This window comes from Cetorhinus maximus, chromosome 2, assembly GCF_964194155.1.
Source record: "Cetorhinus maximus chromosome 2, sCetMax3.hap1.1, whole genome shotgun sequence".
NCBI classification, from domain to species: Eukaryota; Metazoa; Chordata; class Chondrichthyes; order Lamniformes; family Cetorhinidae; genus Cetorhinus; species Cetorhinus maximus.
In genome coordinates this window covers 54623912-54639859 of record NC_135880.1, presented here as the reverse complement: position 1 = coordinate 54639859, position 15948 = coordinate 54623912, and the positions used below count along the sequence as shown (strand labels likewise).

Here is a 15948-nt window from a genome sequence, read left to right as displayed (position 1 = left end):
CATTTCAAAATCGATGTGGGTGTGTCTGGAACACACCATGCAGGGTTACGACATGGAACTGGTCCCCCCATCAGATTCCCACCCCCTGAATGAAAATTCAGCCCCAAGTGTACCACATAGAAAAGTCTCCCCTCTGAAGATTGCGGCCTTTCTTCTTCCAATGTCTCAGTCATTGAATGTCTCTCCTCAAGGCCCAATCATCGAACCCTGACATTTCCAATGATGCAATTACAATTCCCCTATCCCCACCCATCCGAAGGTCCAAACACTGACCTTCCCTTCCTCTTGATTGCTTGGAGTCCAAGGGTTGGAGTTGCCTTTTGCCAATGATTTATCCGCTCAACACCCGGTGAGGCTGGCAATTTATCCAGATGCCGGTCAGGGAACATAAGAAAATAATTATGCTGAAGTGCTTCTGTTAATTTCCTCCTTGCCCTCAGCTTTTCTAGTTATTGGGCTATTTTCAGCCTCCCACCCCCACTTGTAGTGGCAGTCAAGGTCACTACAACTCAAAGTTCATGTTTATGACTCATTCCAAGCTACCACTGGGACATGAACAGCATCAGTTAATCCAAAGTGCACAGATACATCAAATAACACTAATATGTTACTTGCCAGGGTAAATAGCTTCTTATTATCCCCCTAGATTGCTGCACAATGAAAGATCACAATATTCCCTTAAGCCTGTGTGGTCTGAATCCCAGCGCTCCACAAATGAGAAACAATGCAAATTGGGCTTCAAGCCATCAGAGTCCTGCAATTATCTTCTACCACCATAGGTTCTTGCTCATTGATGCCCTACACTTTACCTTGTGTGCCTTCTTCAAACAATTCTCCAAATCCCTATGCTGGTGCTTGCAATGAAATGTTTCATGTAACATTCTTCGGGAGATGTTGGGTTACTCGTTATCTGGGACAGTTACGGCTGGTTCTTGATAGTTGCCCATAAAAATAGAAGAGGAACATATGTTAGAACACCAGCTTCCAAAGATCGCTTCGAACATCACTTATTATGGTGGTATACTGGAGCGTGAAAGAGTGGGCAAGTCAGTGAGCAGTGGAGTAGAGAAAGTGCAGCTGGCAGCATTGTGCTACTTCACAGCTTCAGAGAGGCCCTTGGCTTTACCCTAGTCATCCCCTCACTATTCTTTTACCCCCAGATATCCTGCATGGCCTCTTTGAAGGAATTTAAGGACTCAAAATGCAATTGAATCTTTCAGGGTGCCTAAATGAGCAAGGCAGGATTTTAGCCTTCCGTGTTCCTATCCCAAATCCCAAGGATAAGGCCATTTAAAAATTAAGGTGGCCATCCCATACCCATGGAGGAGAAAGATAGTGTAAGAGGATGAATCTAGTTCTTCGGTGGTAGCACAAAATGGGTAATATGATTCTTTAAGAGCTCATTTACATCCTGCCTGATTTTCTTTTCCAGTCACAAAAAAATTGAACTAGTGCAAAATGCATTGCTGATTCACTACCTCCTGTGTTGTACTAGTGTCAAAGACCAATTTCACCCCAACCACTCCAGTGAGTTCTTATGGTAGGGTACTATTGACGGATGAGGAGCAGGAGGCAAGTTGGGTGGAGTGCTTTCAGGAGATCCTCAGCCAGCCCAGCCCCAGCTCCACATTTGAGTTCAATGACAGCACCTCAACAGCTGAACATCAACCTGGGAGAAAATGCCAGATCAAAGGTCCAAACAGCCACCAGGAGCCTGAAGAACAACAGTGCACCTGGGGTCAACAAGGTACCAGCAGAGCTATTGAAAATTGGCAAGAACAACTTCACAACAGAGCTCCTGTTCAACAAGATCTGGACTGCAGTGGACATTCCAAATGACTGGAGTCAAGCTGTCAAAGCAAGGAAACTTCTGGAGGGGCATAACACTGCTGTCAGTACCTGACAAGGTCTTCAGCATGGTGATCCTTAACAGATTGAAAGCAGAAGTAGATGGTACCCTTCGCAAAGAACAGGCAGGTTTCCGGGACGGCAGATCATGCAGTGAGCATACCTTTTCGCATAGGAGCATCATAGGTCAGAGCCCAGCGCACCAGGTGCCACTTGTTATCAACTTCACTGATTTCAAGAAAGCTTTCAATAGCATCTATCGGCAGTCACTTTGGTACATTGCAACACAGTGTGGATCCCAGAGCGGTATATTAACATGTTGAAAACCTTATACCATGACTCCAGCTGCTGCGTCAAGGCCAGCATCAGCACCACAGATTCCTTCAACATCATCACAGGATTACGGCAAGGCTGCGTACTCTCCCCATTTTTTCTCCTTTGTTATCAATTTCATCATGAGGAAGGTGATGGTGGATGCAGACTTTGACATTCCATGGCAACACCATTGGTTGATGGGCCTGGATTTCACAAATGACATTGCCTTGCTCGTCAAAGAATCGCACTCGCTCCAAGACATGGCCTCCAGTCTTGAGGGTAGCGGCACCAAGGTTGGTGTATGCACCAGCTGCAAGAAGACCAAGATAATGATGGCTGGACGGCAACAAGATCCTCCCATCACCATCAGGCAAGAGAACATCGAGAAGGTTGACCACTTCCCCTACCTAGGAAGCAGTATTTCCAGGGAGTATGATGTAGAGATCGATGTCCCCACACAAGAATCGGCAAAGCAGCATCAGTTTTCCAACAGCTCCACACAGTCTGGGCATCCAACACTATCAACATGGCCATGAAGTTGTGTCCATAGCAGTACCAATTGCAACCTACGCCAGCAAGACATGGAAGAGTACAGAAAAGATGTCACATAAGTTAGATGTCTTTCACTAGCGCTGGCGACGTAAGATTCTGGGCGTCACATGGAGAGGCAATATCACCAATGAAGAAGTGGTAAAGAGAACTAATCAGAAGCACCAGTGGGACATCGTGACAGAGACTGGCCAGGCACGCATTTTGCCTCCAAGATGTACTTGCCAGAGTGGCAGTAGAAAGGACACCACCGGATGGAAAAAGATCGGGCCAGCCAAGGAGACCTGGCGAAGTACATACAAGGAGGACCTTCAAGAGCAGCCCACCACCTTGGCTGGAGCAAAAGAAATTGCGACAGACCAAAGCCAGTGGTGGAGTTTTGTTGCTCATTGTCCTGTTTGGGACCGGAGGAACTAAATCGAAGTAAAACTCTAATGAGATGACATGAGTCACAGTAACACGCTGTTACTCAAAAAGCAGGTGCCAAGGTTCCTAAAAAGAAATGATTTTGTGATTTTCAACTTTCCCTCACTTTTAATTTCATCTGGACAGAAAGGCTCTGTGAAATACTAAGAATTTAAATAACATGCAGTTTTTCCACCTCTCCGAGCATGTGATAACTGGTACAATGGTCAGAATGTTAGTTACTGAAGAAGTCTTGTTACCCTTACAAAAGCAGATGGTTAATGCTTTTATATTATTAGTGCTGAGGATACCTGTCCACTGTTTAATCTCAATATTCCCTTACACAAATTGGATGATTTTGTCCTTCAGATGCAGAATTAATCATTGTATAAAGTTTAGTAGCATCAACAAAGGGAACAAACGATTTCTGAAGCTATCCTCAGGTCATTCACAAAGGTAAGGAAAAACTATCCTGTGAGCAAATAGGCTCCAATTCCTACTTGGATGTAGATGAGGATTAAACAAGTTACTGTGCGCAATTTCAGTCACCCAATCATCAAAAGGACATTGATGTATTGGAGAGGGTTAAGAAAGTGAAAAGCAATGAAGATTCTGAGACTTAAGGCTAAACATTGTGAAGAGTCACAGAATTAAGCATGTTTCTGTTGGAGAAAAGAAGATTAAGAGGGACATGATTCTCAAATTGCTGAAAGGCTGTGATAATATAGTTCTGAGTAGGTTATTTAACTTGGAGTGTGAGCATAGAACTAGAGAACCAATTCCATAATGAACAAACCTGAAGCAAAAACAAGAAATTAGAAGAAATAGGTTTCCCACAGGGCAGTAGAAATGTATAAATGCCTCACAAAGAAAGTAAGAATATTGCACACATTCAATTCTATGTAATAGTTAGGAAAACTATGACAGAAGTTACTCCAATGCTGAGCTATACAGATCAGGAAGGCCCTATTTGAATCCACAGTATATCTTAGCAAATTGATCTCAACTGATGGTAGTAGTAGATTTGCCATACTTGTACTAAGTCCTCATGCATAATGAAGTGAAATTGTGCAAGCATTCTGCTCTTGATTGTTATCCACCAACCCTATTGCGGCTCGGTTGTAATGCCTCATAGGTCGCTTGGGTGTTGTTTTCGAGGATGATTGTTCTCCTTGGAATCCAATCATGTGTCAACATCTTCAAAAGAGCTAGTTAGAAAATTAATAAAGGATAAATGTACAATTGATAGCTTTAAGGATGACAATCAGCATAAATGGTTAAATACTGTATGAAACCCAGCCAATGTGACTTCAAGACGGGAGCAGGTGGCAATCCTGCATGGGAATTTGAGTTGGTGAGCCAACAGGTTTTAACTGCCAAATTCCTTTGAATAGTGCTGGCCAACTGATCGGCCATTTCTGCTACAAAGAGGAAGGTGAAGATTTGCAATCAGGTCACAGCCTGACATCAGAAGAAAGCCATGAGGTAAGTTTCAGGAGAAGGATGCTCCGCAGGGAGAGAGCACAAGGTGGCAAAGTTCTGGACTTAACTTGTGGGACCCAGAAGAGCACTCCTGCTCCTCCTGCCTCCATTAAGAAAAGTTTACTTTAAGTTACCTCAGTGGGCCTCGCTGACTTCCCGACAGCTTGACTTGGGGAGGTGGCCCTTATGAGGAACAGATTAAAATGCCATCAGAGACCCATTTATGGAATTGCACCTCAGTAAGGCACTCAGTTTTGGCAGGAGTCTCATGCGCTGCAAAAATTATTGGCATTAAAATCACAAATCAGTTGGGATGGAGCAAGAACTTGATCTGCTCCATTCTAAGCACTTCTTGCGTTTCTTCTGATGATCATGGAGATTTAAAATCACTCCCAATGTTTCCTGTGTTCCTGGAACCATGGAAATGCAACTGAGGTTTAGTAACACAGGTTGCAACATTAAATTACAAGTAGTAACATTGAATGTATTCAATATATATTGAACACTTCTGTTGATCATAAATGCATCAACACAATAACTCAGTGATGTTAGCCATCACATCTTTACAATGTCATTCACTGTGCCCAGTTAGAGTGTGTGACTGTTGCTGCCAATATCGAGACTGAACAAATACTTGAATAATATCTTTAGATACCAAGGGCTGAATTTTGCGCTTGACGGGCGGGCGGGCCCGACCGACTCGGCGGGGAGCAGGCAGCTGATCCCTGCCGCCGAAATGGGCCGCGCCGTCATATTGCACAGGCGGGCCAATTAAGGCCCACCCAGCGGGGTTCTGGCTCCCGTGTTCATCGGGAAAATTAAATCGGTGGCGGGCGTGTTCAGACCCCTGATTCCAATGGGGAACCGACAGTCTGTATAAAGAGCGGCTAGGCAGCCTCCTTTAGGCTGTTGACCATGGCCAGTCATTGGGCAGCACAAGAGGTGAGAGCAGAGGAGGAGGAGGGGGGCAGGCTGCAGGGTAGGCCAGCGGGGGCCACTATGCCCCATGGTTCTCAGATGCCTGTCTTGCTGTCCTCCTCGAAGAGGTGTCCAGCCATCGGGGTGTCTTGTTTCCAGAGGATGGGAGGAGGAGGGCCCCCCGCGTCACCAGGCAGGCGTGGCAGGAGGTGGCGGAGGCTGTTAGCTCTCAAGATGCTGTGCGATGCACAGGAACACAATGCCGCAAGCGCTTCAATGATTTGCTGCACTCTGGAAGGGTGAGTACCATGTCAGCCTTGGCCATTTAACCCAGCAGGTAGCCTTAGCCTTTGAGGCCCCCCCCACTGCCGTCTTAGTGTCATTACTGCATTGGGCATTTGGCGCACGCTGGGTGGGCAAACAGATAGTGACCATGCTTACATCAGCCTTAGTGGTTGAGGAGAAGATGCGTTTTCCCTGCAGCATATGTTAGTGTTTGTCGCTTTTGAGTAGTATGGGGGCAACCTGCAGGGGAGGCAGCTAGACACATACTCAAAGCTCCAGCACATGTCTCATTGATGGAGATGAGATGGTGGAAGGGGAGCCTCAAGGTGTTGTGGCCAAGAGCCATCTGGTGGCCTCGGTGCCGCACTTAGTTGCGCCTCCTTGCCATGGGCACTAAGACCCGTGTGCTCTTGAAAGTGATGGACGCTGAATGTGTCCAAGGTGTCCATTGGGGGAGGGGGTTGGGACCAGCCACACTATCTTCTGGGGACTATCTTCAGATCACCAGTAGTGTGGACTGGAGCCGCTGGAGGCCTCAGATGGGCCACTGTGGTTGGGATGCGGCGTGTACGTGCAGAGTACATGAGCGATCAGCCCCAATAAATGCTCTTCTATGTTCTGCAGGCAAAGACTGAGAGCAATATGCAGTGGGAATAGCGGACTGGTGGTGGGCACGCTATGCTGTAATGCCTCACCACGTATGAGGAGCAGGCCATGGAGCTGGGGAGGAGGCAGGCAGCCAGGTCGGTGAGGTTGGGGTGCAGCGGCCAGGTATTTGAGGCTACAGTCCCGTCCACTCTGTCTCCCCATCATCCACTGATGGTTGCTGCAATCGTTAATGCAGCAACACTGCTCATTCACAGACTGATACAATCAAATATGTGGGTCATACACAAAGGTCCCCCGGCCCCTTGAGGATGCGCGTCTCTAGCACATTCCAAAGTCACCTTATCCCATTTGTGACCACTATCCCCATGGCCTAACATGCCATGGCATCGCTGCTGCACATCCAAAGACTTATTGCATCTTAGGAGGGTTTGTACCTCCACCACTCTTTCAGCCAGTGCATCCCACATTACTCTGTTCAAAGGGTCCTCAGCACCTCATCTGTCAACTTCATGGCACTCAACTTAAATAAACGCCACCACGTTAGTTATCCCTGCGCCAAGGGGAAATGTTGCCTTCTGGCCACCTGTCCTATGCCCCTCATAATGGTATGAAGGTCAATAATGTGACCTGTCAATCTCCTGTGCTCCACGGCGAATGTCGCAAGTGTATGCAACGTTTCCTCATCACTTCAACTCTCCAGGCCAGCATGCATCTAGGTCAGGAACCTCTGCACTCTCCCCACTCCAAAGCCATCCCTCCCATGAAGCGCAGGTCACAACTGAACACAGAAGTGTAGAGCTGGCCTCGACAGCATTTTCTGCACTTGCAACATGATCTCCCTTTTCCTACATTCTATTACTCGGCTAATAAAGGCAAGTCTGGCTTCGACCTTGTCAAACGCCTTATGTTCCTGTTCTGCTACCTTAACGGGTCTGCCCAGCAAGGTCCCTGTAATCGTCATGACCTCCCACGGTCCTACCATTGCTCATGTATTCCCGTACCTTGCTTGTCTTGCTCAAGTGCTTAACCGAACACTTATCCACATAACATTCCATGTGGCATTCCTTAGGCCATATGACCAGCCTGTCTGTATGCGCGTGTAATGTTTGGGCCTCCTTTTGACTATTTACCACCCAACCAATGTTCGTCTCCTTAGTTTCTTGAAGGGTGAGCAACTTATGAGGCTGAGGGGGGGAAAAGGATGAAAGGTGTTACTGACTGAACGCTAACTGATGCACTGTCCTTGTTGTTAATTTCAGCATCAGCCCGCATGGCCGCCCCCAACATGTCTGGAGCGCCCCCCTCCACACCTGAGGGCCAAGACTTGCAACTTGCGTCACATCCTTTCAGCCAGCCAGGCACCAGTGCAAGCGACAAACACTTTGGTGGGGATTATGATGTTGGCTAGTGTTCTGGGGCACAGTGGAGAGGGCACTTCACAATCGCTGGAGGAGATGGCATGGACAGAGAGTGCCGATGGCGCCAGCAGCCGGAGGACTGCAGGGGACCAGGCACATGCTGAGTCCGGCAGTGATGATGTGCCTCTGGAGATACCAGCCATGCAACAGCTGCAGGACAAGCGGCAGGGTGCGCCGGAGCATCTGGCAGGGTTGCATGAGGGTGTGCTTCAGTTGGTCTCTGTGGTGGAGGAGTCCAGGCAGAGTGTCAGTGAAGGCATGAACCTCAGGACAGAGCTTCAGGCTTCCTCCGTTGAGAGATTGGTGACTCTCATGGAGAGGGGCTTCAATTGGATTGAGAATCTTCTGATGGGGTTACGCTCTGACCTGCAAGCCCTCACAGCGCTAATGGCCACAGGTGGTCATTCGCAATGTGGGTGTTGTTCTGGCCACCAAGTGTCGCCACTCGGTGCCCATGCATCTGCGGTGAGCAGAGAGGTCCAATGTAATCTCAAGTCGGCGCAGCAGCTGCCTGGTGTCGCTGCAAGCTCCTCTCAGGGCGCTCTGGATGAGGGCAGCAGCTCCTCCGCCCCTCTGCCAGTGACCGTTGCATCCGTTGAGGCTGCAACAACTGGGGAGGTGCCAGTTCTGGAACTGGCCACTCCCTCCCAGGCGGGGCCCTCACAGGCTCCACAGGCCAGAGGACAGCCGCCAAGGTCATCGAGGCCAACAGGTCAGCAGAGTCAGCAGGCTGTCTCACAAGCCACTCCGAGCGATGGGGCGGCACCTAGACGTAGCACCCGCAAACGTAAGCATAAGGCACGTTAGGCACTCCACGGGTTTGTCACTGGTGATTTTGTGTTGCCCCTAGATTAGGGAATATATCATTATGTACGTCTGAGCAACGTTTGTGGTTTATTTTGGAGAGAATAAAGTCCACTTTTCTGACCATGGCTGAGGGTGTTTCCTTTGTGCTGCATTTGTATGTTTCACAGACATCTCATGAGTGTTTGAGTGGACATTGATGTTTCTGTACTAAGCCCTTAGTTGCAGCTGATGAGGTGGAAGATGTAGCACCTAAGTGCCACGTGTGGAAGCGCCAGGCAATGCTGGTCCTGCTGATCCATGTGTGAGGAGTTAGCTGAAGGTCCGTTGGATTAAAGTGTCCCGGATGTCCCTGCCTCCTTGGTGCAGTAGTAGTTCGGCGTGCTGCCCCTCATCATTGCCCTGTGCTTCCTCTGAGCCACTGCTGGATTCATCATGTGCAGCCTCATCCACTGCGTCAAGGTCTTCATCATCAACTGCGTCCCCCCTTTCCAGCGCAAGATTGTGCAGAGCGCAGCATGCTACCACTATCAGAGAGACTCGATCTGGGGGGGGTACTGGTGTGCACCCCCTGAGCAGTCCAGATAACAGAAGCGCATCTTGAGAAGACCGAAGGCTCTCTCCACCATAGCCCTTGTGGTGCCGTGGCTCCTATTGTAGCGCTCCTCAGCTTCTATTCTTGGATGGTGCAGAGGCATCATGAGCCACCTTCTGAGGGGATAGCCCTTATCACCCAGCAGTCAACCATCCAGCTGAGCCGGAGCACTGGGAGTGTCTGGCACCTGGGAGTGTCTGAGGATGTAGGCGTCGTGGGAGCTGCCTGGGTACCTTGCACAAACTTGCAGAATCTGCATCCTGTGATCACACACTATCTGCACGTTCATGGAGTGGAAGCCCTTCCTGTTGGCGAAGGCACTGGGCTCACCTGCTGGTGCCTTGATGGCAACATGTGTGCAGTCTATTGCACCCTGGACGCGGGGGGAAGCCAGCAATGGCCGCAAAGCCTCTGGCTCGCTGTATCTGACTTGCCTGGTCGCAATGGAAGTGGATGAAGGTCAATGCCCGTCTGAACAGAGTGTCTGTAACCTGCTTGACACAAGTATGGACAGCTGATTGGGAGACAACGCAAAGATTACCCACCGAGTCATGGAAGGAGCCAGATGCATAGATGTGGAGGACAACTGTGACCTTCAGAGCCGCTGGCATGGGGTGTCCACTCACACAGTTAGGGGTGATCTCAGGGCCAATCATCTGGCAGATATAGTTGACTATCTCCCTTGACAGACGGAGCCTCCTTCGGCACTGCACCTCAGTCATATTGAGGTAGCTGCTTCGTCGCCTGTATACCCTGGCAGCAGGATAGTGGCATCTTCTGTGGCCCCTTCCACCTTGGACAACCTCTTGGCCCTGCGCCCCTTGCGTCTGCGCCTGGCCTCCCAAAGGTGGCTCCCCTGGAGGCTAATTGTCCACTCCTGGCCTCCTCCTTATTCTATCCCTCCCTTCCTCCTCAGAGGAGCTGCCTCCAGTGGAGATGTCAGAACCCATACCCAGGCTAAATGGAGGCCTCCAGAAAGCTGCAGGCCCGATAAAGATTACTGCCTGCAGACTGCTGAGCTGAAACTTCAAAGTACAGAGAAAGCTACTGGAAATCGATCTGAACTGCTAACAATCACACAGGCAAGTTTAAAACACTTTCTACATTAAATACTTCAGGAAAAACATGAACACTCCCTCTGAGCCCACATATCCCGCCCATGGATGAGGTTTGTTAAAAAAATCAGATAGCCGCCTGCCCGTTGGGCCCGTGCGCCGAGGCGAAGATCGCATGGGCTCCTCAAAATCGGCTTCAATTGCCGAGTTAAGGGCCTTAACAAGGCCTTTAATTAATGGCGGGCGCGCATCGCGCTTCATAGCGTGCCCGTCCACCTAAATATCACGATGCCTCTCGCTGACGTCGGGACGCTCACGCAACATTTTAAGCGCTGACATGCAGGCTCCGCCACTCTCACATCACCCATAAAATTCTGCCCCAAGGCTTTAATCTGAGTACTATTTCGAATAGAACAGAGAAATTGTGTGACAGAGGACCGATTTTTACTACCAAGGCAGGTTGCTTGAGTTAGGGAATTTCCTGACTTGGCAGACCTCTCTTAATGTAAAGGGCCCTGTCACACACAATTTTCTGGGTAGGCTGGTGAGGTATCAAATCGGGCCCGCTGACACTGGAAGCAGATAAGAGGTGGCCACAGGGGGCCACCTTGGCGAGTGCCAAGGTGGGCTCGTTAGAAGGCCCACCTCAGTTCTCTAGGACTTAGTACCTGTTGTTTTAAAGGCTGTTAGGCCGTTTATCCCTCACCCCCCATGCTGCCACATATCCCCATGCCACCTCCCTGCCATCTCATACCCTGATGCTATCTCATACACCTGTCACCTTCATGCTATCTCATACCACCTCCATACCTTCTCATACCCCCATGTCATCTCATACAGCTGTCACCTTCATGCCATCTCACTTGCCCATGCCACCTTTCACAACTCTGTTACCTGCAAGGCATCTCATACCTCCTTGCCAACCCCATGCCTCCTCCATGATCACCATGCCACTTCCATGCCATCTCATACTCCTGTTCCAGACCCCATTCCACCTTATATCTTCATGCTACCTTCATGCCATCTCAAACTCCATGCCACCTCCATATCCACTCATCCAGTATCCACCATGTGTAGATTGCAAGAGCCATGTGGAAATGAAAAGAAAATAAACTTCTAATAAACTAATAGAGCTCATACACGCTTGGTACAAAAAATCTCATTAAAAAATGTTAAATTTCCTTAAGTGGTTAACTTGTATAAAACAACACTTATTTAAGTAACCACATGAAAGGCAGCTAATCCTTTAATAGCCTTTTTCAACTGGCAATCAAACTGTGAACTCTGCCTTCCCCCTCCACCCCATTGAGATAAGTGTTTTTGAAGCTTTTGAAACTCACCCAAGCATTTATAATGATCTCAGCTATAATAACATCTCTTGGGAATTGTTAATAATGAATTCTATTGAAACCGCACAAACAGATGGTAATTTTTTTCTAAGCTACACCAGATGGCATGTCAATCAAAGCATCCAGCAGCCAGTGGTTTTTTAACTCTGACAGTTACAGGCTGCTTTCTTTTATTTTTAAAGGGCTGAGGATTTAAATAACTTCAGATCATGACCCTTAAACAGACCTTATCTGCCCTTTAAGAACATTTACATCTACTTGTAAATTAACACTGCAGGCTAAGGTCCTTGGAACTGCAAAGGTTGGGTCTATTTGACCTCAGCACTAATTTCAAATGGCTCGACTGATCTCGTGTTTCGCACCCGTGTAATTCACACCCCAACCCTTTCTGGAAAAATTGGGATCTGTCAGAAATGGAGGTGGGACTTTCACATCCGAGCCCCACCTCCATTTTAAAGGTCTCCGGAGCTGACCCAATTCGGCGAAAATCCAGCCCATTGTCCTAAGGACCAATAACAACTGCTTATTTCTGCTTTTACACAAAATTCTGACCATTTTTGTAAAAGATATATTTTAAAAATAGTTTCTCTTTTCGTCCTAGGTTTTTCTTATGGAGAGACTCCTGCCAAACATGTAGGAAAACCAGCCTTTCACTTTCTCTTAGCTGCCAATCACCATTGTGGAAACAGGGCAACTTTACACCAAGGCTGACTGCTGACTCTGGTGCCAGGTGACTTCGGCTAACTTGATGTGTTCGTGCTAAATCTATCTTAGCTCTATCAAAGCAAATTACTGCAGGTTCTGGAAATCTGAAATAAAAACAGAAAATGCTGGAAAAACTCAGCAGGTCTGGCAGCGCCTGTGGAAAGAGAAACAAAATTAACATTTCAGTCTGTATGACTCTTCTTCAGCACTCTGAAGTATCTGTACCTGTAAGTCTCAACACTATTATTTCTTTTCCAAGTAACCACTTGTTCCACCCAGAAAACTAAGGTCCTCTCCCGCCAGCTCCCACAGCACAACACCTCTGTGCCCATCAATTAAGATCAATGGTAAGATCCTGGAAAATATGGACCATTTTCAGTATCTTGGGAACCTCCTCTCAACGAAGGCAGACAGAGGCAACAAAATTCATCATTGCCTCCAATATGCCAGCTCAGCCTTCAGCCAACTGAGGAAAAGAGTATTTGAGAACCAGGATCTCAAACCCAACACTAACATCAAGGTTTACCGGGCAGCAGTGATCCCTGCATTCCTATATACTTCAGAGTCTTGGACAATCTACAGCAGGCACTTCAAAGCACTAGAGAAGTGCCACCAGAGAAACCTTTGCAAGATCCTCCACATGCGGTGGCAAGAAAGGCAGTCCAATAGCAACATCCTCTCCCAAGACAACATGCCCAGTATCAAGGTGCTAATTCCTCAAAACCAGCTCCGCTGGGCGGGACATGTCATTTGTATGCCTGACACCAAATTCCCAAAGCAGCTGCTCCACTTAAATTTTTTCCAATAATTTATATAGATTTTTCTTTTCCCACCTATTTCCATTATTTTTAAATCTATACTTTTAATGCCCTGTTAGTCTTTCCACCCCACCCCCACTAGAGCTGTACCTGTCATCCATTCTTAATTAGCACATTCGTTTAGATAATATCACCTTCAACACCTCTTTGTTCCTTTGTCTGTGACATCTTTTGATTATCTGCTCCTATCACTGCTTGCTTGTCCCTACAACCAGGGACCGCCCTTGAACTGCCCCCCCAACTTCTCTCCCCCCACCCCCCCCACCTTAAACCAGCTTATATTTCACCCCTCTCCTAATATTACTCAGTTCTGTTGAAGGGTCATGAGGACTCGAAACGTCAACTCTTTTCTTCTCCGCCGATGCTGCCAGACCTGCTGAGTTTTTCCAGGTAATTCTGTTTTTGCTCCACTTGGAACTTGAGTGCAGCAGGAGACTCCCAAGAGGATAGTGGAAACACTTTAGGGATGTCCTCAAAGCATCCCTGAAGAGTAAAACATCCCTGTTGACTCTTGGGAGTCCCTGGCCTGTTACTGACCAAATTGGAGAGAATTCAATCGGAAAGGCACCAAAAAGATGGAGTGACTTCGTCAGGAACACACAGTGGGGAAGTCAACGTATCGGAGAAAACTTACAAACCACCTAACAACTCATCTACCTGACCCTTCAAGCATGTGGCAGAGTCTGCAGATTGTGCATTGGATTTATCAGCCATCTCAGAACCCATCGAACTGAGTGGAAGCTAGTTATCCTCGATCCTGAGGGACTGCCTGAGAGAGACTTGTTCCACAGTACATTGAATCTGATTGCCCTCCCTTGCTATCTACATTAGATATCCAGCACTGTATTATTATCAGACAACTTCAATCCCCCTTCCCACAGTTGTTTCATTCTGCTAAGCCTGCATGTCATTCTCCTGAAAGTTAATTATTCTTCCTAAGGTGGGATGCTCACAACTGAACCGTGGGGTGACAACTGCCTACACAGTGCATTCCAGTAACCTATCCTCCTCAGTAGTAAAGAATGTGTCTCAGAGTGCATGGACTACTTTGTTTTCAAAGTCTATTCTGCCAAACACCCAGCTCTCTTATTACATAATTTCCACTTGATGCAGACAGGCATAGGTTTGGATGCATTAACTACAAATGCAGATTCAGGAATGGAAATCAATATACGAACAAGGAGCAGGAAAGGCCATTCAGCCCCTCGAGCCTGCTCCGCCATTTAATAAGTTCATGGCTGATCTGATAGTAACCTGAAATCTGCATCCCACCTACTGCCGATAACCTATCACCCCCTTGCTTACCAAGAATCTATCCAACTTGGCCTTAAAAATATTCAAAGACTCTGCTTCTGCCATATTTTCAGGAAGAGAGTTCCAAAGACTCTGAGTGAAAAAATTTCACTTCATCTGTTTTAAATGGACCATCCCTTATTTTTAAAAAGTGGCCAGTATAGCTCAGGCCCCTCTCCAAAGTTTGTTCTGTAACACCTACCCCTGAACACTCCTGCTTTGATTCATCCACTATGCATTTTGAATGGAAAGCTTTCAAGTGCCATGTACACCTGAAGAGGAAATGGAGGACAAAGCCAGTGTGAATCAAATAAGGTTGCAGGTATTGAGTGTGGACTGGACACAGGACAGAATGGGATACAGTGCTTCTGTGAAGTGGATGTAGTTTGGCGGGAGAAGATGAGTGTTGAGGTAGTTTTGGGTCTGACTAGTCTCTTGAAAGCTCAAATGCCACGTTACTTTTTCTTTTAAAATAGATTAATGAAATTTATAATGTTTAAAATCATTAGGAATGCATAAGTTTAAATATAAGCTTCTTTCCCCGCTGCAATAGAAATGTATGTCAACAATGTGGGGGGAGGGGCGATGGTGGTGAGGAAGCAAGAAAATGTATTTATCATACTGAAATATTCCTATGTTCAGTTAGTGTTGCGAATCGCTTACATGCTATTAGGCATTTTTAAAAAAAGGAAAATTCATTGAAATTCTTTTGTTGCAGTAATAGATAATTTACTGATGTTGGGCAAAGCAATTTTGAAAAAAAAAAGAAATAATTTAATGCCTAAAATTGCAAATTATAGAAAATTGTTTGGAGTGAATGAGATATGAGATTACCTAAATTAATATAGAGTGGGGAGGAAGATTGCCACCATAAACAGTGGAAGGAGGAGAAAGTATGCCAGTTTGAATAACAGATAGAAGAAGCGTATCAATTTAAATCGGTTGGACCGCAAGAGTGAGAGATCAAATTGATAAGGGGTAAAGATTTATACACTCAGTTTGTATTGTAAGAGAAATTAATGTTTCCATTAAGGGTTACAGAGCTTGATGGGATGTAGTACCTCTGTCACCTGGGTCAAGGGCTTGGTGAGAGGTGCAGGGGTGGAAGATTGCCTTTGAGGCAGGGACTGTTGGATGGGGAACAGTGACTATTGAGATAAGTTTTGGGTAAGTGGTTAGTGTTAAAATTCCAAGGGTCCCTTTGTTTCTCATCAAAAAAGATCCATTAGTGCAAAATATAAAAATGCTAAAAATCAACCAAAATCATTATTTCAATGCAAATAAAAAACAGGAGGAACATCCCTGGATTCCCCAGAAATAAAGGGACACAAGAAATAGGAGCAGAAGATCATATGGCCCATTGAACCTGCTCTACCATTCAATATTATCATGGCTGATCTTGGGCTTCAACTCCATTTTCCTGCCTGCCCCCCCATATCCCTTAAGTCCCTGAGAGATCAAAAATCTGTCTATCCCAGCCTTAAATGTATTCAACGATGG

The 15948-nt window shown here is 46.9% G+C and overlaps 1 long non-coding RNA gene across 1 annotated transcript in view; it reads right to left on the bottom strand.

Moving 5' to 3' along the window:
• The window catches only part of LOC144690354 (uncharacterized), a 29227-nt gene that overhangs the window by 10620 nt on the left and 2659 nt on the right, over positions 1 to 15948 (bottom strand). The window contains exon 2 of the long non-coding RNA XR_013578870.1: positions 274 to 355. This is a non-coding gene — a long non-coding RNA (uncharacterized LOC144690354). The remainder of the gene's footprint in view (positions 1 to 273; positions 356 to 15948) is intronic.